Source organism: Pelophylax lessonae (genome assembly GCF_965119305.1).
Source record: "Pelophylax lessonae genome assembly, chromosome: 7".
Classification (NCBI taxonomy): domain Eukaryota; kingdom Metazoa; phylum Chordata; class Amphibia; order Anura; family Ranidae; genus Pelophylax; species Pelophylax lessonae.
The window spans coordinates 269,099,622-269,122,099 of record NC_138774.1 but is presented as its reverse complement, the minus strand read 5'-3'; the positions used below and the strand labels follow the sequence as shown (position 1 = coordinate 269,122,099).

Below are 22,478 nucleotides of genomic sequence, written 5' to 3'. Positions count from 1 at the left end.
TCTCTTGGGGGTCTGGCTGCTGGAAGGGCGTTCTTGACTCAGGCTCCGGAACTCTGGTTTGGGTTTTCTGCTATGGGCCAAGGATGCTTTCTACTATTTGACCGTTGGTGGGAGCCGGTTGGTTTCCCCTTTTGGGGCGGGAGGCTGGGGGGGGGGGGCTTCACCCTTTCGTGGACACAGTTTGTGCCCTTTGGGGGTATCTGGGGGGTGGGGGGAGCCCTCTGCTGGCTGATATCTTATTGGAGTTTGGTGAGTCCTCTGGACTCTTGATGTATCTCCTATGGAGGGGACTACAGCTGTTGCGATTTAATGTATTTTGCTGTTTATTTTTATCACTTTTATGCTAATACTGTTTGGAGTCATGTTTTGTTATGTATTGTCCGGGTACAGAGTGCCTTTTCGCAGGCCACCCCCTTTTCTCTTGCCTATGTTTTCTACATTTTCTATTTTATGTTGTACTACTGCAATATATTGTTTAAAAATCAATAAAAAACTATTGAATACTAATATCTCCTAAACCTGCACGGTTTAGGAGATATTCGCCCTGCATGTAGCCGCTGACACCAGCGGCGCATGCGCTCTCAAGGTCCAGCGGACCTTCAGAGCTTCTTGCCGGCACATTGCCGGAAAGTGAACTCCTGCGTCATCGCGGCTCCAGCCAGTCACAGCGCCAGAGCCGCCGAACTCGGAAGAGACACCGAGCGAAGATGTCGGCTACCTCAGTGGTGTCCGGGCGACCGTGTCGGGGCTTCGTTCTAAGGTATTTCATAATGTGCTAGAATGCGATGCATACTAGCTCATTATGCCTTTGTCCTGCAGGGTTTGTTTTTTTTTTGAGGATACAACCGCTAATATCTGCCTCCAGATAGACAGGAAGTGACAAGAAATCTCCCAAACAGCTACACAAACACTTAGTTGCTATGGTTTACTGCACTTAGTTCTTACATCATCTATGCAGTTATTAAATTAACCTATTTGACCAAATTGCTTTCATTTCAAATCTAGTGGTTGTATAATTATTAATAGAATATGTGCTGCAGGGTCCTTGCTGCAATGGGATGAACCATCATCACTGGTGCCCCTAGGGAACGGTGTGTATGTTCACATAGCGTGAGTTGCAAGGAGGCAAGCTGCTCAATGCTGGAAGCTATTTCGGCTCACTGTGTACATGTTCGCCCATGGGTGGGGTGTGTAATCAGTATGCTATCAAGGCTCTTGTTTTCAGTTGCTAACAACACGAAGACATGACACAGGCAGGTCAGTCTAAAAACAGGTGAATGCCGCCTATCCTTTAGTGTTAGCACAACAAACAGCACAGGTTTACATTGAGGGCGCCACTCTGGAACACGGACAGACAGCTGAGAATTGGTGAAGGGTCACGCACTCCTAGTACTCTGATCCACTCTACTCACCAGACAGCAGTTGATAAAAGATAGAATGCATGTATCCATCAAATAATCTTTAAAGGAGAAGTATAGCCAAAGCTATTTTGGTTATGCCTCCCCACTGGATCACGGGAGTAGAGTTCCTTCTGCACTCCTGTGACCCATTTTCACCTCACAGTGAGCTAAAGCCTGCTGTCGGCTGATGTCACTTAGCCAGTCTAGGCTCAGAAAGCTCCTGACTTTACAGTTGGGATCCATTTAGATGCCTGACCGGCAGCTGAGCACTGGAGGGGAGAGCAGAGAACCAGTGACTGATAGTAATAACTCTCTGCAGACTGAAGCACGAGAGCTGAGTGATCAGTGGTGTTTGATTGCTTAGTTCTCAATCTTAGTGGCAGCGGGGGACAGCTGCAGCTGGGATTGGTTCCGCAGCCATCTAGGTAAATATGGTTGTTTATTTTATTTTTTTTAAAAAGCAACATTTAAGGCTAAGTTCACATGTAGGCGTTTTGGGGCGCTTTTGGGAAGTTTTTCTGATCTAGGATCGGCTCAAAAAACGCCCAACAAGACAAATCCTATTCATTTCAATGGCCCCTGTTCACATCTGAGCGTTTTGACGTTTTAAGCAAAATGCCCAACGCTCAAAAAATGGGCAGATTACAGGCGTTTTTTTTTTTTTCCATTGGTTACTAGTCAACCTAAAAACGCCTGCACAAAAATGCCTGTAAAAATGCCTGCAAAACACCTGTAAAACGCCTGAAAAACGCCATTAAAAACACCTGAAAAAACGCCTAAAAAAGCCTGTAAATAGCAACGCCAAGATGTGAACGTAGCCTAACGGCTGGAATACACGATAAGAATCGGCCGATATTCTACTCGTTAATGTCCAGCCATCAATGAGCGATATCGATATTGAGAACGAAAAATACTGTTTGAAAAACACGAAAAATTCATCGTCTCGTTTGCGAAAGAACGATATTCTATACGTTGGTGTTGAGGTCGTTCAGTTTAAATCTGTATAACCTCATCACTCACGAACACTGTTTCGATGGTCGGCGGGCAACGGTCGGGCGATATTTGGACCGTGTATGTTGGCAACGTTTTCGACCGACAAATACTTTTTCAAAAGTCGGTGGTCGAATGATCGGGCGATATTCTAATCGTGTATTCACACCATAAGACCCAATTTTCCTAGCTGTATCCCCATTCAGGTGACAGTGCTTCAGAAAGGGGAGAGAGTTATATTCTTCCCCATAGACAGGATTATTCGTTTTTTTTTTCAGTTCCAGTAACTGAAGGGAGTTGTAGAAAGCGAAAGGAATGGGAGTATAAGGTGCTTGGCGGTGCCATCTTTTTAGTGAACCAGTGGCTTTGCCTTCCAAAAAGCTCAAGTGCACTTTAAAAGCTGAACTGTGGGATAAGCAAATATTATCTAAATAGAAGAGGCATGTGTATTTGTACTTGAACCTTGGTTGTGCTTTGTATCGTTTCTCCAGATCTGTGTTATACTCTGGCATGCCTTTGTGGAAGAGCTCCTTGTAATAAAAAAAGAGAAATTGCTGCTCCCTCCTTGTGCGGGGTGACTGGTCTTGTATCTGCCCCCCCCCCCCCTCTGGTTTTCTGCAGGCAGCCTGTAGTGGGTGGAGCCTGCTGGGTTCCTCCTACAGCTCTGCAAAGTCTATGTACAACACTGTGATGATGTCACTGCTACTTTTTCAAAGTAATTAAAGTAATTGTGACTTACCTGTAAATTCCATATTTTGAAATACAATCCAGGACCTAGGCTGTATATTTCTAGACCCTGGGACACTGGAAAACTTTTGGACATGCACCCTTGGACTTAACCCGATAATCCTACCCCACTCTGAGAGATCGTATTTTAGCAAGCACAGAAACAGAGGGAATGGTGGCCTGTGTTGTGTCCTGTACTGTACTCCATGATATGGATTTTACAGGTAAGTGAATATTCCTTTTATTTTAATCATAGGGTACAGGATGCAGGCTGAGTATTCACAAATCCTGGGACACCCAAGAGTGGGCACAAACATAATTGTGTCAACGGGCCCAACAAAACAGAAAAGGGTTAAAAAACTCAGAAACTTGCGGCCAAAAGCTGAATCCACAGAGGCCTGGACAACCACCTGGTAGAACTTGGAGAAGGTATGAATTGAAGAGCAGATGGTGGCCTTACAAAGTAAAGCAACGCTGATTGCAAAATGCTCAGACAAACCACACTGATCTGGTGGAATGGGCATGTAAAGGTACAGGAATTACCATACATTTTTTTTACATTTTTCAGTATAGGCTCTGACAATGAGCTGTCGTATTGACAGTCCATCTAGTTCAACCAACTTTTGCTCTCCTGTGATCCAGAGTCAGCTGATAGTGGGCTATTGCTCTCTTTCAGCTAACATGGCAGAGCATGGAGACAGGTTGAAGTTTATGAGATATGGCAGGACAAAAAGAGTCTGTTTTTTTGTATAGAGGCTGGGGCTTTCAGATAGACTCCGACAATTTTGACTACATCCAAACAATGGATGGCAATTTCCTTGGAATGTTTGGGAGCAGGACACAAGAAAGGAAAGACAATGTCTTCATTAAAGTGGAAGGCCGATATTGCTTTCAGGAGAAAGGAGGGTTTTTGGCATAGGATTACTTTGTCCCTGTGAAGGATTAAGAATGGCTCCTTAAAAGAGGGGGCCACTGACTCTGAATCACATCCGATAGACATGATAGCCCACAGAGAGGACCAGATTGCAAACCCAAAGGAACATGCATTGCAATAATGGCAGCCTGATATGTGACGCACTTTGAATAAACGTGAGAAGAGATAGTGGGGAAAAAAATGGTAGGCAGTGGGGAAAAATTGCAAATTGCCTTAGGGAACTTTCATTGTAAAAATACATTGCCTGAGATTAGTTTTAGCAATAAGGATGTAATAAGGAGGTAACATAAAGAGGTAATTATTAGGAATGGAGATGGGAGTAGACAACCCTGAGGCGTTTATCAGGTTTACATTTCCCCACTGCCTCCTCCCTCTTCCTTTGGGCTCCTCCCTTGTCCTTTGAATTTCTTTTTAAATAGTTTTCCTTCAACTCTGGGTCACACAATTGACAAGGCTTTATTGAGCGAAACGCGTCTTGTTGACTGCCTTACAGGCTTCTGTGTGGAATCCCCCTCCTCCACATCACACAGCTCTGAGCAGCAGCCGCAGCCCCGCCCGTGATGTCATCTCCTGGTGACGGCTGCCAAGCGAATCGGCTTCCTGGATCTCCATCCTTCTCTGCGCTCAGCCAGCCCGGCGTGAAGCAGAGACGTCTTCTCAGCCGTATGACACTGGCACTCACCTAGGGTTGGGCTGCCTATGACACCTCGAGCTACCCCATCCAAAGGCTCTGTTCAAGTCTGCAGTGAGTAGCACGGCCGCAGGCTACAGCTCATCAGCCTCAGGATTGTCAGATACATCTTATATAGAGGAAAGTAGACTGTCCAGTGGCTGTTGTTGTTAAAAGAGAGGTGACTCTAGGAATTTGCCATTTTATCCACAAGTAATAAGGTTTTGGACATTGCTCAGTTTTTATCAATTTTTTGTCTTCTTTTTTTAAGCAAGCTGGTCTCGAAGACATGACTGACTTCTTATGTTTTAAGCCACAAGCGCAGCAATGTGTATATTGTAAAGCGCTGGGTAAACTGTTGGCGCTATATAAATCCTGTATAATAATAATAATAATATGTCCTAAAGCGCTGTCTCTGAGAGAACTCTCAAGTTTTTTGTGGTTTTCCTTCCCAAGGATACACTCTAGCTGCTACAGATTATTGGCCTTTTACTGGTAGCTTCCTGTAACAAGATATACACAATATTCTTCTGGCGCCTGATCGTATTGATATTGGTTTTTGCAGTGCCCGACCAAACATGGGCCGCACAGCTCGCACTGGTGTGAACCGAGCCTTACTTCAAGGTTTCCAGGCTCCTGGTTCCCCCTTGATGATTGATTTAGGCCACATATGTGACATTGTCTAATTTCACCCTGATTGTGTGTTCCTGGAGAAGGGGGGGTACTTGTTTAGGGATTTTAGGTTCAGGATAGGACGAATATACCCGCTGGGTTTTGGTTTAAGAGGCACAAATTATGAGGGGAGTTTTGAACTCTATTTTGTTCCCTTTTGAAACCACTGATTTAGATCTGGATGTCTGTGACCCAGAGGAATGCAAACTGTGACAGACAAGACACCCCCCCCCACTCTTTGGACCCCTTTATTTTATAGAGGGCTTTTTGTATCATGACATGCTCTAGGGTACTTTCAGAGAAGAGGTTGAACCTGTCCTACCTTTCCACTTCACTGGTCCCTCTATAGGTCCAAGTTTCACCCATCATGGTGGACATACATCCAGATTGGTCTTCGGGTCCAGGCCCTATATAGCGCCCTGCAGCTAACTACATGTGTTGCAAGTGCAGAGATGAGCACACAATCGGGATCCAGTGCTCAAAACAAAATTACAGGTTGTCCCCAAAGCATAAAGTCCAGGTTCAGTTCCTAGGGTTGTACTGAAACGGATGTACTGCTTCCCTGTGAAAAAGCTGATTGAAGAATTTGAAGTAAATAAGAACTAGTTAGGCATAGAAACATCTTCATAAGGTAGAAGAGGTCCATCATCTATAGGTCACTAGCAAAACACTTGGTCTTGTGTAATGGGCATATTAAGGGAGGGGGGGAGTGGTATTTACTAGGTGCCAACTTTGGCTGCTTGAAATATATTTTTTTGTGTAGCACTGCACCATGACCACAGCTCCCCTAAATGCTGCAATTTTTTTTTGCGGTTGGTTAAAAAAAATGATCTTTGCCTGGTGATCTCCATTGACCCAGAGGAGTGGAGCAAAGCCTGGTCCTCCATTGTAAAGTGCTCCTTCAACACTGCAACCTTAGAGGCTGCATACAAGGTCCTCCTAAGATGGTCCTGGGTCCCAGTCCAGATAGCGAGTTCAAACCCATCCTATAGTGACAGGTGTTTCAGGGGCTGCGGTCGAGGGTATGTAGTTCATACTTGGTGGTCATCCCCCGTCGAATGGGTTCTGGTCTGGGGTGTTCGGGTTCCTCTATTCCTTGTTTCATATGCCAATTTGCAAGGATGCTAAAGTGGCCTTTCTGCATTGTCTGATCAAGGGCCTGTTCTCATACCAGCAAAAGTTGGAGACCTATTTGTTTATTGCTGCTGAACATGCAAGAGCCTGAAAGAAACCCTCTGTTTTGTTTTTCTGTGGTGAAGAGCATTTTGACTGACCTCATGGTCAATGAAAAAATGTCTAGTATCCTACATGACTCATTCCAAATTCCACAAAGTTTGGTCACTCTGGTGGTCTTATGCTCTCCCCACCCTGCATCCAAACAGCCTGGGCCTATCTTAATTGATTTTATATAATTACCCCAGCCATACTGGGCATACGTCCGCCCTCACCCTTACCTCCCCACAGTATGCCCCTAAGTCCTCGGACTTGTGGCACTTTTGCTAACATGCGGCTAGTGCCGCAAGATCATCATTTTTGGCATTTACCCCACAAAGTTGACACACCATAAATGTACTTATCAATATCCTAAATTTTTACCTTCTCACTCTGATCCCCCTGCGTGGGTGTTCAGTTGATCTGCTTATGTAAATTTTTCAATGCATATTAGTGCACCTGACACATGGGTTCCTCCCCTATAGGCCCTTGGGCTAATGTGGACCTCCAGCGCATACCGTTAGGTCGTTCAGTGAACATTTTTCACTTTTAAAAAATATTTAGTTGAATGTGCTTTTTGCCCATGCCTTTATGCCATGATTTGTGTAGTGTACCCCCTGTATGGGTGATCAGTTGTTATGCTTACCACAATAAAAACCATTGTACCAGAAAAAAAATGATCTTCCCCGGGTGCCATATATGCTAGGTACACCACTGGGGTACACCCAATGGGGGCTTTTCCAATCACCTGAAGGTAGCAGCCTTTAACCCAGGGTCTATGAATATCTAACCTGTGTCCTGTACTGTGCAATTAAGATAAATGGGTTTGCAAAAGCATTTGGTGTACACAAATACATACTGAGAAAAATATTTAAAAATTTGTGCCTTAGACAGTAGGGGCCATCAGACCACAGGCACAATCAGATCGCCATAAAACATTGGCATTTTTTGGTGGGTCCCTAAACACAAACATGCCATCAGCTTTGGTCTCTATTACACCTATAAAACAGGAGTACAGAGGCTTAAGGTAACAATAAAGTCTATTAAAAAAACAAAACAAAACATAATAGTAATATAACTTACATGTGCAATATTTGCTGTTTTTTTCTACATTTACTTTTAAAAGTGTCCCACTGTGAAGGAGGAGAGGTGTAGCTTCTGCAGTGCCTGTGTGTGCGACGTTTGGAACGCTGCATTACATATGTAGTACACAATTGGAGTGCACACATATAGGGGACCCTTCAGGACTCCATAGGTCTCGGTGGTACGGGGGGAATATATAGAACAGCTGGGTAAACGCAGAGGAGGAACTTTTTAGAAAAATAGCAAATGAAGCACATATAAATTAAATTATTGTTTTATGAAAAAAATATACAATGTCACTTTAAAACCAAGAAAGGTATTACCTAGGATGGGGTTTTCGGCACCCATAAAAAAATAGTAAAACAGACAGTGATCTCTGACACTCCTAAACTTTACCCTACCTTAAATGGTTTCCTTGAAAATACCATGTTATCTTCCCTCTAGACTTTAACCCAACTTTACAACTCACACAGGGCAAAGAAACAAGTTCATTGTTTGCTGGTCCCAGTATCTGCTTATATAGTGCCTTGAAAAAGTATTCATACCCCTCGACACTTTCCACATTTTTTCATGTTACAACCAAAAACATAAATGTATTTTATTGGGATTTTAAAGTGGCACATAATTGTGAAGTGGAAGGAAGATGAAAAATGGTTTTCAAAATGTTTTCCAAATAAATATCTGAAAAGTGTGGCGTGCATTTGTATTCAGCCCCCTTTACTCTGATACCCCTAACTAAAATCTAGTGGAACCAATAGCCTTTTAGAAGTCACCTAATTAGTAAATAGAGTCCACCTGTGTGTAATTTAATCTCAGTATAAATACAGCTGTTCTGTGAAGCCCTCAGAGGTTTGTTAGAGAATCTTAGTGAACAAACAACATCATGAAGGCCAAGAAACACACCAGACAGGTCAGGGATAAAGTTGTGGAGAAGTTTAACGCAGGGTTAGGTTATAAAAAAGTATCCCAAACATCACATGCAGCACTGTTCAATCCATCATCCGAAAATGGAAAGAGTATGGCACAACTGCAAACCTACCAAGACATGGCCGTCCATCTAAACTGACAGGCCGGGCAAGGAGAGCATTAATTAGAGAAGCAGCCAAGAGGCCCATGGTAACTCTGGGGAAGCTGCAGAGATCCACAGCTCAGGTGGGAGAATCTGTCCACAGGACAACTATTAATCGTGCACTCCACAATTCTGGCCTTTATGGAAGAGAGGCAAGAAGAAAGCCATTGTTGAAAGAAAGCCATAAGAAGTCCAGTTTGCAGTTTGAGAGAAGCCATGTGGGGGACACCGCACACACGTGGAAGAAGGTGCTCTGGTCAGATGAGACCAAAATGTACCTGTTTGGCCTGAAAGCAAAACGCTATGTGTGGTGGAAAACTAACACGGCACATCACCCTCAACACACCATCCACACTGTGAAACATAGTGGTGGCAGCATCATGTTGTAGGGATGATTTTCTTCATCAGGGACAGGGAAGCTGGTCAGAGTTGATGGGAATATGGATAGAGCCAAAAACAGGGCAATCTTCAATCTCCTTTCAATCAGAAGAAAACCTGTCTGCAAAAGACTTGAGACTGGGGCAGAGGTTCATCTTCCAGCAGGACAACAACCCTAACATACAGCCAGAGCTACAATGGAATGGCTTGGATCAAAGCATATTCATGTGTTAGAATGGCGCAGTCAAAGTCCAGACCTAAATCCAATTGAGAACCCGTGGCAAAACCTGAAAATTGCTGTTCACAGACGCTCTCCATCTAATCTGACAGAGCTTGAGCTTTTTTGCAAAGAAGAATTGGCAAAAATCTCACTCTCTAGATGTGCAAAGCTGGTAGAGACATTCAAATTTTGAAAACAATTTATTGATTTCTTTCTACTTCACAATTATGTGCCACTTGTGTTGTCTATCACATAAAATCCCAATAAAAATAAATTTACAGTTTTGGTTGCAACATAACCAATGTGGAAAATTTCAAGGGGTATGAATATTTTTTCAACACACTGTACTTACCTTCTGGGTATGGGGGATCATGTGACTCACTTCTTCAGTGCTGGTAATTATTGTCTGTTCATGCACCCAGCACTGTTACACTGGGGGAGGCAAAGCTCTTCTCTCCCTTCCACAGAATAGAGCAGCAGGTAGAGGCTGTAAGTATGGGCTACTGGTATGGTTCCCTTCCTTATTTCCCTGATGAAAGGCTTTTATACATCTAAATGGCAAATTATAGGCTTCTAAGAAACAATGTTGCGCCACCAAGAATTGGAATTACTGCCATCTCCAATCGGAACATCCCAAACTACCCTGAAAGCTTGGATCTCATTGGTGAGTTTGGGAAATTACTCCAGTGCACAGTGGTACATTAATAGGGAAGGCGCAGTTATTACCCATTTGTTCAATGGGTCTCATTGGTATCACAGACAGCACTAGATCACTCTGTAATGTCCATAATCTGGCTTTGCTCTTCCTTTCATAGCTTGGTACAGGGTTTCTCTACCAGGGTTCCTCCTGAGGTTGCTAGGGGTTCCTTGAGCAATGGGCAATTTTTACCTCTCAGATAAGTTCCCAATGCCACCATTGTTCCTTTTAGCTATCTGTAAGGGGGTAATTCTTCCCAATGATGATACGAGTAAGGAGCATTCTTCCCACTGACTGTCACACTAACGTATCATGAGTTGTAGATTTTTAATTTTTAGCAGGGGTTCCCCCGAGACCAGAAATTTATTTTAAGGGTTCCTTTATGTTGAAAAGGTTGAGAAAGGCTGGCTTGGTACAAGTACTTTATTGAGTATTGTGGTTTCTGTCCATATAAGTGCTTTCAGGCTTCTTTCCCAGCACACCTCCCGCAAGTGATATGGTTATGCCGTCAACATTTGGTTGATTTGATTGGCCAAAGCTTGTTCTTCCTACATCATATTTTGCATAGATTATACAGAAGATAAATAATAATTATAACAAGCATACTATTGTGAGGCAAAAGAAAAAGTGACTTTTGTATAAGCGAAAACTGGCCTTTATAAACACTGCACGCCATTCATATTGTGCTTACTGTTCTGCTGATTCCTTCAGTGTGATTTACACATAATTGAGGATATTAAACAAAGGCCAGTTCAAGCGTTATCCCAACAAACAATACTGAGCAGGTACAGTGGAAATTTTATGTGCAGTGAATTGTGCACAGGCAGAATCTGCAGGTTCCAGATTTCCAATGGCTCTTTCGCTTTCATTTATCTTTTTATCTTGAAAAAGTTTTACAGTGTATAACTGGAATAATGTAGGAATGTTAAAACACTACAGAATGGAGATCTCATACTAGGGTTTTCCTAAAATCTACCTTAGTAGGATGAGTGTAGGGGATTCCAGTAGCGGCTGGTGCTCCATGGGCCGGGGGGTCGCCGGCTCACTCACCATGTGGAGGGCAGGCGGCGGTGGCTTCCCCTCGGTCTCCTACGTTTCCTCCCTCCTCCTCCTTGGCCAATGGCATGGCTTCTCCTTTCGGCCAATCGGGAAACGGGTCTCAGGACCCACTTCCTGATTGGCCAGGAGGAGGATCCATGTAACAATAGCGAATATTCATTCGCTATTGTCACACAACTGGGTGGGTTCAGGGCGCAGTGCTCTGCGTCCCGAGCCCACCCTTTGGCTCTAATCACGTGCTTAAAAAAAAAAAACCTTTTTTTTCTGTGCAAAACCACTACAGAGCAGGTGATATGCTTAATATTTTATTTAAGACACAAAAAAAAAACACGAGACTTTTGTATCACTTTAAGAACGAGATCTTCACCAGTCTATGCAGTCCATTGCAGTTTTCCCTGCAGCTTATTCTTCTGATCTCTGATGCTGCCATTATGGATTTCGGAGCTGGCTGTGACCTCTGGATGTCTCACAGCTGGCTCTACACTGCGCATGCAGGAGGCATGCATCTCAGAAGGTGTGGGTGGCAAGTCAAACATAGGTCATTGTCACCTAGGCCAAGATTGGAAGTGGCTTTCTGTGAGGGGGAAATAAAGGGCCTGCTCCCTGAAGAAAAAAAAAAAAAGCTGCAAATGTGTTAAGAGGTTGGAGGGCGAAAGAGTGTGAGCTTCACTTCCTTTTTGGGTGAGGGTCCCGCTTTTCTTCACCTTTCCCCCCTCCCTGTACATTTCTGGCCAGTGAGGCAGCCTAATCTAGTCATAATTCAGTAAGAAAGTATGTGGCAGGACTAGAGACAAACTCCAACACTACCCTTGCAACAGAGCTGTCAGCCCCTTATTTTGCTGTAACAGTTAAGTTTTGGAGGCCTTCGAAAGTCCATATATGTTCCCTGCTTACCTGGAGCTCAATTTTAACCAGAACATATCGGGGCAGAAATATGCGAGCTGCATTGCCGCCTGGATTGTTGAAAAATGCAGCTGCATCCCTAGTTTACTACTTGGTGACTGGCTGACCCTGTACAAGTATACTTTAGTAATAGTACAAAGAGGAGTGTTGGGTTCACTTTTTATTTTTTTATGGACTTAGGTTTGGTTTTGCTGAGGATGCGCTCTAGTATTCTTTTGTGGGTTTAGCTGGAAGCTTCCCATCTTTACAGGTGGTCCAACCCACTAATAGGTGTCTAGAAAGCCCTTTATTAACCACTTTAGCCCGGGAGGATTTGGCTGCTCAAAGACCAGGCCCTATTTTGCGATTCAGCACTGCCTTCATTTAATGGACAATTGTGCAGTCGTTCGAAGCTGTACCAAAACAAATTTGACATCCTTTTTTTCCCACAAACAGAGCTTTCTTTTGGTGGTATTTGATCACCTGTGCGATTTTTATTTTTTTGCACTATAAACAAAAAAAGAGCGACAATTTTGAAAAAATAACAATATTTTTCACATTCTCAAAAAACAAAAAATTTAAAAATCAAAATGTAATATTTTGGCCAATTTGTTTTCTGCTACATATTTTTGGTAAAAAAATAAATAAAAAAAAATAAAATCGCAATAAACGTATATAGATTGGTTTGCGCAAAAGTTATCGCGTCTACTAACTACGGGAAAGATTTATGTCATTTTTATTGTTTTACTAGTAATGGCGGCAATCTGCAATTTTTTGCAGGGCTGCGACATTGCGGCGGACAGATCGGAACCCTGACTGACATTTTTGACACTTTTGGGGGGACCAGTGACATTACTACAGTAATCAGTGCTAACAATATGCACTGTTACTGTAATAAGGACATGGGCAGGGAAGGGGTTAACATTATAGGTGATCAAGGGGTTAAATGTGAGCCTAGGGGAGTAATTCTAACTGTGGGGGGGGGGGCGTGGCTTCTGAAATTACCATAGAGACATGGGATCCTATATAGAAGGATCACATGGGCTCTATGATACTTTCAGGGAGAAGAACGGTCAGCTGTGTTTACAACAGCCGACTGTTCTTCTCTCTCAGCAGGGAACGATCACGGGTGTCAGGCGGCAATCGGAGTCGCCTGCCCGCTGCATCAGCTTCCCCAGTGACGAGCGGGCGGGAGCTCCCCTCTAGCCTCCCTAGAGCGAGCGCTGTACATGTACAGCGATTTGCCTGGGAGCGGCTGCCTGCCACAGTACATCTGCGGTGGGCAGTCGTAAAGCAATTAATACGGGCACTGTCCATCTAAATCAGGCATCATGACATTGACAGTCTCATGCGGGCACTCGTGAGATCGGGAGGTGCATGCTGGGTAGCCAGCTGCACCGGATTCCAGAAATGAAGAGTAGAGGGCTTCAGATGCCCACACCCGACATGGAACCTGCCTGCTTCCGAGATCTGGTTAGTATTCCACTATTTTCAAAGAAACTACAAGGAACACACAATTAACATTATCTAAATGTAACTTTATATGCGCAAACAAATACGGCAGAGTGTTTAAAAAAACAAAAAAGTTTTAGGGACTGGAACTCCGCTTTAAAGTCCACTTCTCAGGCCTGGCGCATTTTCGCAATGGGAAGTCCCATGTTTCCATTGTTACAGGTTCCCTTTAACAAAGACCATATCAAATGAACTGTGGAAGAAAGACAACCAAACGACAATTGTGTTAACCAAAGAAAACTTTATTTTGCCCAAATCTCTCCCGAAGACCTCTGATAACAATTGGAATCAGAATTGCCATTACAATGTAGGAATTGAAACAGGCGAGACGGAGGAAACAATGAAATGTCTCAAGCTTATCTTAAACTCCAGAGAATTAAAATATAGAAGCAGAATCCTTTTTTATTTAAACATTTTGACTTATGAAAACTATACACTTCACAATGCTGATGGCTTCTGCAGTATGTGCACCTTTGGACCAATCCTCTTGCAAAAATAGCTTTTTATATGTTGTATAATATATCTCTCCATATACTTTATAAAGTAGAAAACAGATTTTTTTTTTTTATGGGAACTCATTTAAATTTAGTAATAAGCAGCACAAAAATAGTGGTATTTAAATCTAATTTTAAAGAACCACCCAGGCACAGTTTAAGCCAAGCCAAAATTTGCACAAGAGAATTTTTACACTTTTCTTGGGGGAAAAAGGAGGGCAGTTACAGAAGTGCTCAAATGTCAGTTATATCATTTATAGGAAATATATTTATATACATATATGTAAACAAAGTGTAAAAATTAAGTTTATCACATTAAGAAAATATAATCTAGTATTTTGTGCAATAATGCGCATAAAATCTGTGGGACTCAAAATACGTCTTAAGTTTTGAAGGGAATATCTTTTTGGACAGTTCCAGCAGAGGCTCTGTTTCTGAGTGAAACGTTCTGTAAGTGAAACGTTCTAGAAATACATTAGACTTCATTAAATTATAATATTTATCTGCAATAACCAAATATTATTTTCAGCAATGATAGCCAATGAGAACTGAAAGTAAGTCACATGGTGGTAAATAACGTTGGTATGGCCAATAACACATTTTAAAGTGGTTTTAAAACGAATGAGAACCCCTTTACTAGATTCTACCCCAGAATAAAACGGTCATTGTTTTCCCTGCTTGAATATAGCTTTTAGCTTTACCTGAAGAGATCTTGCTTTTCTGATTGGTTTCTTTACAGTATATAGAACATATTTTTAGAGGGATCCTTCAGTTAGCTGATTTCTGACTAAGGTGCTTCCTGTAGCAGGAGGATTTTATCCCTTGTTGACTAACCTTTCTATGCTGCAGTTGACTCCTCTCCTTATTCTATGTTGTCATGGTCTTTCTTGGGAGCAAACCAGACAATACCAAGGAGGAGTTGTACAGTTGTGGAAGGAAGATCTTCAAGTGTACATTTTAGCTACCCACAGACATGTCTATAGGCAATGCCATCCTATCCTGGCCATTAGATCTAAGGAAAAACAATGACTAGTCCTTCTCTAGAGATATCTAACAGTGCCTACCATGCACACTCAAGTGATCCAATGATTTACACGTTTAGCGCCCTGTGTGGTCAGGTTTGTATGTCCATCTGTCCTCAAATATCTTTGTCCTGCCTTAAAGAAGAAGTATAGACAAAGCTTTTTTTGGCCACATTTCTACTATGGATAACAGGAGTACAGTCATTCTTCACTCCTGTGATCCATTTTCAGCCGACAGCAGGCTAAAGACCTTATCGGCTGACATTAATCAGCCGGTAAATGCTTGGAAAAGATCTTGAATATGTTATCCTAGACCAGCACCTGGCTCAGCCTCCAAACGTTCTGTCAAGAGCCTGAGCCAGCCCCTCCCGCCCCCTCTACAGCCCAGCACTCCAGTGAGCACTGGAGGGGAGAGCAGAAAGCCAGTGACTAACAGTCACAGCTCTCTGCTCAGAGCAGAGGGGGAGAACTGAGTGATCAGTGGTGTTTTATCGCTCAGTTCTCACTGCAGAGCCGGTGGGGGACAGATGCAGCATCACTTCAATGCCGTATCCACCTAGGTGAGAACAAATATTTGTTTTTTTAAATTCATAACTTCTCTTTTAAGGTTCTCATAGATGTTAAATGGGTTTCCTAATCTGGCTAGTTCCAGAAAACAATGTCATATCTGTAAGTTATCTTCAGACACCACTGGCTGAGGAGTAACACCGTTTGGACGGATTAGAACATCTTTTCTGATTGCTATTGTTTTCCCCTTGATCAGGAGTGCACCTCTACTGTCCGGCTTCACAGGCCATGACAATTGTCATGATATGGAGGCCAGAACAGATGCTGGAGGGTGGTCAGACTGTGCCAGCACTGCTCACCACCCTCAGGCATACAACTTTCTAAACCTTGGACAGGCCAAAAAGCTGAATGTACATAAAACGAGGCTTAGTCTGTCAGAATCAAGGTAACAAAAAAGATTAATAATGTTTTTGAGGGCTCAAACAAGGAAACAGTGGCAGGTTCTTGAAGAGAAAGCATTTTTTTAAAGCAAGGAAAGGAATAAAAAAAAAAAAAAATCCTTGTACACTTAATGCTCTATACCCCTGAATGTATTCTTCTAGAACGTTGTACAGTACACCTCTTTACTGTATGAATTCTGAAACATCCACTTTGTGCAAATTTTGGTTCTGGCTTAAGACTTGTGATCTGGTTGGAAAGTCCTGAGACTATTACAGCCGCAACAGCGCTAATCTGATCGGTTGTAACGTGGGCCTGTCACCTTCAAAAAGGTGGTCACTATGTTCTGAATGAATATTCCTCCCCAGCCTACAAATGTGCTGAGAAAAACTGACACCACTGAGGTCGTAAAACACTTTTCCCTTCATACCTCAGTGATGCATTCATGTTTTCATGCTGAAAAGCAGTTTAGGCCCCTTTCATACTTGTGCGACTTGAAAGTTGCGCGATTTTACCACGATTTTGACTGGGCTTGAATCAATGCCTATGTCTTTGGACCTCAAAACGCATTAAAATCAGGCCAAAGTAGTGCAGGGACTACTTTGAAGTTGCTGCAACTTTAAGTTGTGCATATATGAATGGGTATCATTGGAAAACATGGCGAACAACATGTCCTGCAACTCTGATTTCGAAAGTTGCATGACAAATCGCACAAGTGTGAAAGGGGCCTTAGTTGCACTACCTGGGGCACTTGTAAGAAGCGCCCACAACAAATAAATACAGAAAACCTTTGGCACCTCAGCTGCTGCTGACCTACATCTCCACCAACCAAAGTGTGCTGTCAATGATAGAGCTAAAAACAACACCCCCTCCAAAGAGAATGCTGGGAAATGTAGTCCAATAGCAGCATAATCTACGTGTAAAGCCATAAACTGGCTATCCCAAAGATTAGCTATCGTGCAACCTCTCCGTCACCAAGAAAACTCCCAGAATGCAGTAACCTTTACCGCACCCAGGTAATTATGCTATTTTTAATGCCAATGAGTTTGACTAATTACTCTTGTACTTCAGTACATAATCCAAAGATGAAGATCTGAGCATTCATCTCTTGTCAAACGCAAAGGACTTTAGTAGTATGGGAAAATGGTGGTTAGTCGATTCACCCCCTCAAGTGCTTAGGATTCAATTAAACAGAGGTATTGCAATTGTTAGGAAAACAGAAGATACATATTACATGCTTCTTACATTTACATAGAATTATTTTGTAAAGTTATTTTGAAGAATTTTTCGATGCTCTGAAGAAAAAAAAAAAAAAAAAAACAACTTTAACAATACAAACATTTAAATTCCCTGCACCAACTCCATCGATCAATAAAGTGCCCCAAAGAAAAGTGGTCATTTAGTTGGAACTGTAACAGCAGTACAGCGGCTGTACAAAGTTCCTTTTTTATTATATTACGAAGAGAGAACTCATTCACAAGTAAGCAGGTAGTGGTATAGGTGGCTGGTTTGGAGGGATATTCCAAAGACGAATGGGGTGATAGGCAACACCTCCTTGCGGAGTTTGATAAAGCTTTATGTAGAACAGTTTTTGCAGTTTTCGATACACCCATGCTGGCCATACACGGGAAGAAGGATCAGTTTAAGCTTTGAGATTAAACCCTGTAAGGCCTTCAGTCTAGTGACCTTGATTATCACTTTTCTTTCCATTTGAGGTTTCACAGAAATGACTACCACAGACAATAACGAGAGCCGAACAATATCCACCCATCCGCACTGTGTAGTATTGATGGAATACATGAAGAAATTAGTCGCACACCACCAGAAGACTGAGTGAAGATGATCTACCATATCCATCCTGCTGTACCTTCTACCTTTGCATGTACAATAAAGATCTAAAGCCCCGTACACACGCACCGATTGTTGGCCGACCGATCGGCCGTCTTTTGTCCAGTGTTGTTGTGTTGGTTGAAATGTGCTCTAGACTGCACACGAATTTTGTCGGCCAACAACAACCAACTGCAGAAGTGATGTCATGTTCTGGTCTACTTTTTGTGTGTTTTTTCTTCTCTGAGCATGCCCAGTCTTGCTCATCTGATTTTTGTCGGCCGAAATCTGTACTGACTGACGAACAATCGGCCGTTCTGTTGTTGGCCAACAAAAATTATATAGCCTGCACACCAGATTTTGTTCGGCCGAAAAGTCGTAGTTGGTTGTTGGAAGCATCATACTAACAAGCCGATAATCGGCCGATCGGACGTTGGCCGAAAATTTACCAACAATCGGTGCGTGTGTACAGGCCTTTATTCTTTACTCAATCTCCTGGTGGTGTGCGACCAATTTCTTCATATATGTGGTTTGCTGTGGCGAGCCGAAGTCCAGCACCCTCCTTGGATTGTAGACACAGACTCACCTGAGCGGTGTTACTCCTCTCTAGTATGGATGGAAGACTCTGCCCAACCCGCAGGCTCAATGGAAAGAAAAATGCGCATGGCCAGCTTAAAGTGTTACTAAACCCACAACAGTAAAATCCGTCTGTATATGCAGTAAAGCATGTTTGTTATACTCGCTGTGGAACTTAAGGGGTTAATCCTCTGCATTGTGTAAAAATGCTGTTTGATTCTGTCTTCTCTGATCCTCCCCCTTTTTTTTACTGTCCCCAAACCATCTCCTAATAATACAGAGCCTTGGGGGCACTCTGCACATGCTCAGTTTTGGTGTGTAATGCTAGAGTTTTTTTTTTCTCTAGAGCAGTGGTTCTTGGGACCCACTAACAGGTCAGATTTTAAGTATTACCTTGGGGGGATGCAGACTAGAATACTGCAATCACTGAGCAGCAAATGAGATCACCTGTGATGTAATTTAGCTATCTTGCAAACCTGGCCTGTTAGTGGGTCCCGAGGACCGGAGTTGAGAAACACTGCATGTGATCAGCACAAGGCCAATCAGCACTGTCCAGACAGAGGGTCGGGGGTCATGCAGCCTAATAGGACAGTCAGTCAGAGGAGAATGAAAACTCCTTCTACAAGCTTTAACCAGTGCTTGGCTCGACACTGATAGAAGTCACAAGACTGCTATATACTGCTGATGAGAAAAAGGTGTTTAGCAGTTTATATTTACTAAAACCATTGCATTTCCATGTTATCTGTACTGTGGGAGACCAGATATAGTGACTGCATGCTCCTGGGGAGACCATATATAGTGAATACAGGCTCCTGGGGAGACCAGATATAGTGAATGCAGGCTCCTGGGGAGACCAGATATAGTGAATGCAGGCTCCTGGGTTTAGTAACACTTTAGGTTCCAGTTGGAATCACTTGCTAATTAAACATATAAAGATTATTTTAAAAGATGATCAAATCTACTACGGATCAACCAGAAATGGGGTCCTGTGTATGGCCAGCTAAAGCATGAGGTTTGTACAGCATTTAGTGAACTCAGCTCATACCATATTATCCAAAAGGGAAGATTTACCTCTTGTTGTATACTTACAAGTTAAAGACCAACTCCTGCCAAAACCTGGTTTCAGTTTTGTATAGTGAGGAAAGGGCTTTTTTCATTGCTGCCTGACACCATTATAATGATTTCCTTCATTTCCTGTCCCTGTGACACTGGTACACCCAATCAGGAAACGGGTGTAACTAGGCAACAAATACTTAAAAAAAAGTTTCTGTTACTTCTTACCTGTGGGAGAATTCCCAGCCCTCCCTGCAGCTGTGACACCCTGTCATGGGGACACTGAATTGAGGGGAAACTTGTATATGGTGACACAGACAGCAATAAAAAAAAAAACTTGACAATGGTTCTTTCTAATCTATCCAAAACAACAAGAAAGCTTTGGCTGGAATTGGGCCTTAAGCATGAATATACAGCAATATAATCTTGTAACGAAAAATTTAACTGCTGCTGAAAAGGTGCACCATGATAGGATCTATCATCCCCTAGCCTGGGTTCACACTACTGCGATGCGGGAACCAGTGCGATTTTAGTGTGGATTCTCGCATCGCATCTCCCCCGCAGGCAGTCCACACTGCCCTCTGCGAACCGCTGCGGGTGTCAATACAAAAAGGTAATGACACCCCCAGATCGGTTCGCGAATCACAGTGCGAACTGTAAATTTGAACAGGAATCAGATCGCTTGGGTGTGAATCCGATTCCAGTGTAGGAAAAAAAAAGGTTCATGCGAATCCAAAATGCATGTCTGAATTTGCACCGCACAGACACTGCATATGACCTGCAGAGCAATGCTGTGTGATTCAAATGCGATGTCTGTGTTCGCAATAGTGTAAACCCAGGCTGAAAGTTACAGTATGAGCGGAGTACAGCTAGATGTTGGACACCACCATGACAGAAAGAACTGTTGTGTACACGGCCTTAACCCAAATCAGAAAACTCCCTGCAGCTCTCCATGAACAAAAGTATAAAACTAAAACATAAACAGCCCTGAGCACCAGATGACTCCACAGAAAAAAAGAAATTCACATTGACAATCTAGATTAGACACAGGAATGAAATGAAAACACCAGCCTGCTGGCTTTTTGAAATTGTTGTGCAGACTTTGGCGTGCGACAGTGAGTGCGTTGGGAGCCGGTACTGGACAGGGCTGGATCCAGGCTTAGAGACAGGAGTTGTGGCCAGCACAGCTAACCCCCCTGGTGACAACTGTCTCTTGGGCTTCTCGTTTCATGGAATGTCTTAAAGAAAGACTCCAGTACAGAAAAAAAGTGGACCTTCACTATCTGACCAGACGTCTGAAGGCCACGCTTCTGGGATGCACCGTCCAGCTGTGCCTCCCATGAGGTGCTTCCCTAAAACATTATGTCACAGTCCTGCTGTGTAACATGTATTTCCTTAAGGATTTCCACAGCTCAGCTGTGCTTTGTGACTCCTACCTGAGGAGTCCTTAAGGGTTCAATACAGACCTGCTGTGTCACGTGACCCCTTCCAGCGGGTGTCTACAGTCCTGCTGCATCTTATGGCCCCAGCCAGGGGGCACTATTGTAACAGTCCAGCTGCTTTCATGACCTTGTATAGGGACAAGCCTCTGTTCTGCACTGACGTCTTCCTTTATGGAAGCTTGGAGAATAACCCAAAGTCATGTTACAGGAAACAAGAATGGTACCGTATGAGGAGGAGGAACAAATTGAGTAAAAAAGGCAATCAAACCATTAGTATACAAGGCAAACTGCATCTGCCATCAGGCTGCAATTCAGCATATTATAATTGGTGTCAACAGCTGCAGATTTATCTGCCTTCCTGTTCAGGTAACTCAGGTGTAAGTCATCCAGTGAAAAATGTGTTCATGGTTGCAGTGGCCGAATTTGTATTTTTATATAGTGCTGTGATTGGTTACATCAGATGTTTTAGGCCTCTTGCACACTGCAGCTTAAAAAAGCTCAGAACAGCATTTTTTTTTTATTTTACAGAGCTAAAATACAGCCCAATCATTGTAATGTTCCTAGGCGCACAGGCGTGTAAGTGAGCGCCTTGCAATCTTCAGTAAAATAGAAAAATCTGCATTTTTGGTCAGTAATTTAAAATACAGTCCAATCCAGGGGAGGCCTGGGAAGGGGGGCAGGGTGGCAATCGCCCCCCGGGCTGCTCTGATGCCGGGTGAAAAGGCCACCCTCGGGGCTGGATTAATGTAGGGGCTAGACGCTGTATACAGCTGCCGGTTGTTGCTACACAATGTATATATTTGCAGAGCTGCAGCGGAGCTGTATGAGTGTGCAGAGTCGCTCCTGCACCCACCTGGCACAATACTAACATAGTCACTTCCCTGTCAGGCAGAGTGATCTCCACCCGACAGGAGCTTCCTAGGCCCCGCCTGGCTTGATGTCATGTATTTCTGTTAAACCTCCTTTGTTGCAATTAACATTAAATTATGTTACCACATTGCATCATGTTTGTCTTGCTTCATAACATCAATATCCATTAAAAAACCAGGTGGGCATGGATGGCGAGCTGATTCGATGGTTCAACGGACCACTTGACTGGACTTGCCCCCCAGGCTTAAGGCTGCCAGCCCTCCCCTGGTCCAATCATTGTAATGTGCCTAGGCGCACAGGCGCGTAAATGAGCGCCGTGCATTCTTCAGTAAAATAGAAAAATCTGCATTTTTGGTCAGTAATTTACGCCTCATGCACGCAAATGCGCGCAAATGGCCATTTACATAATACACAAAACAAAAACATGAGAATACGTTTTCGTGCATTTGCGCAAAAATGTGTGCGAAGTTGTGCAAACGCACATGTGCAAAAATACACGCAAATACATAAAAGAAAAAGAAAAAACCAGATGAAAAAGTAGATGCTCAAATTGGAGTATCGTTTGCAAGAGGCCTTTAAATCACTTAAAAACTGAGAGAACCGATTATAAAACAGCAAGAGTATAGTTCTGTGGACTGCATTGTGGAAAGGGCAGTGCCGGCTGCCCTGGGTGCAATGGTTTATTGCAGGGATGGGGGGCACCTTGATCCTAACCCTAAGGGAAGGGGGGGCGCAGTTTGGCATC

At 43.2% G+C, this 22,478-nt stretch overlaps 1 protein-coding gene across 1 annotated transcript in view; it reads right to left on the bottom strand.

Annotated features, from left to right (window-relative positions):
• DPM2 (dolichyl-phosphate mannosyltransferase subunit 2, regulatory) overlaps positions 1-22,478 on the bottom strand; it is a 235,994-nt gene that overhangs the window by 110,414 nt on the left and 103,102 nt on the right. The gene's annotated exons all lie outside the window — the stretch shown is intronic.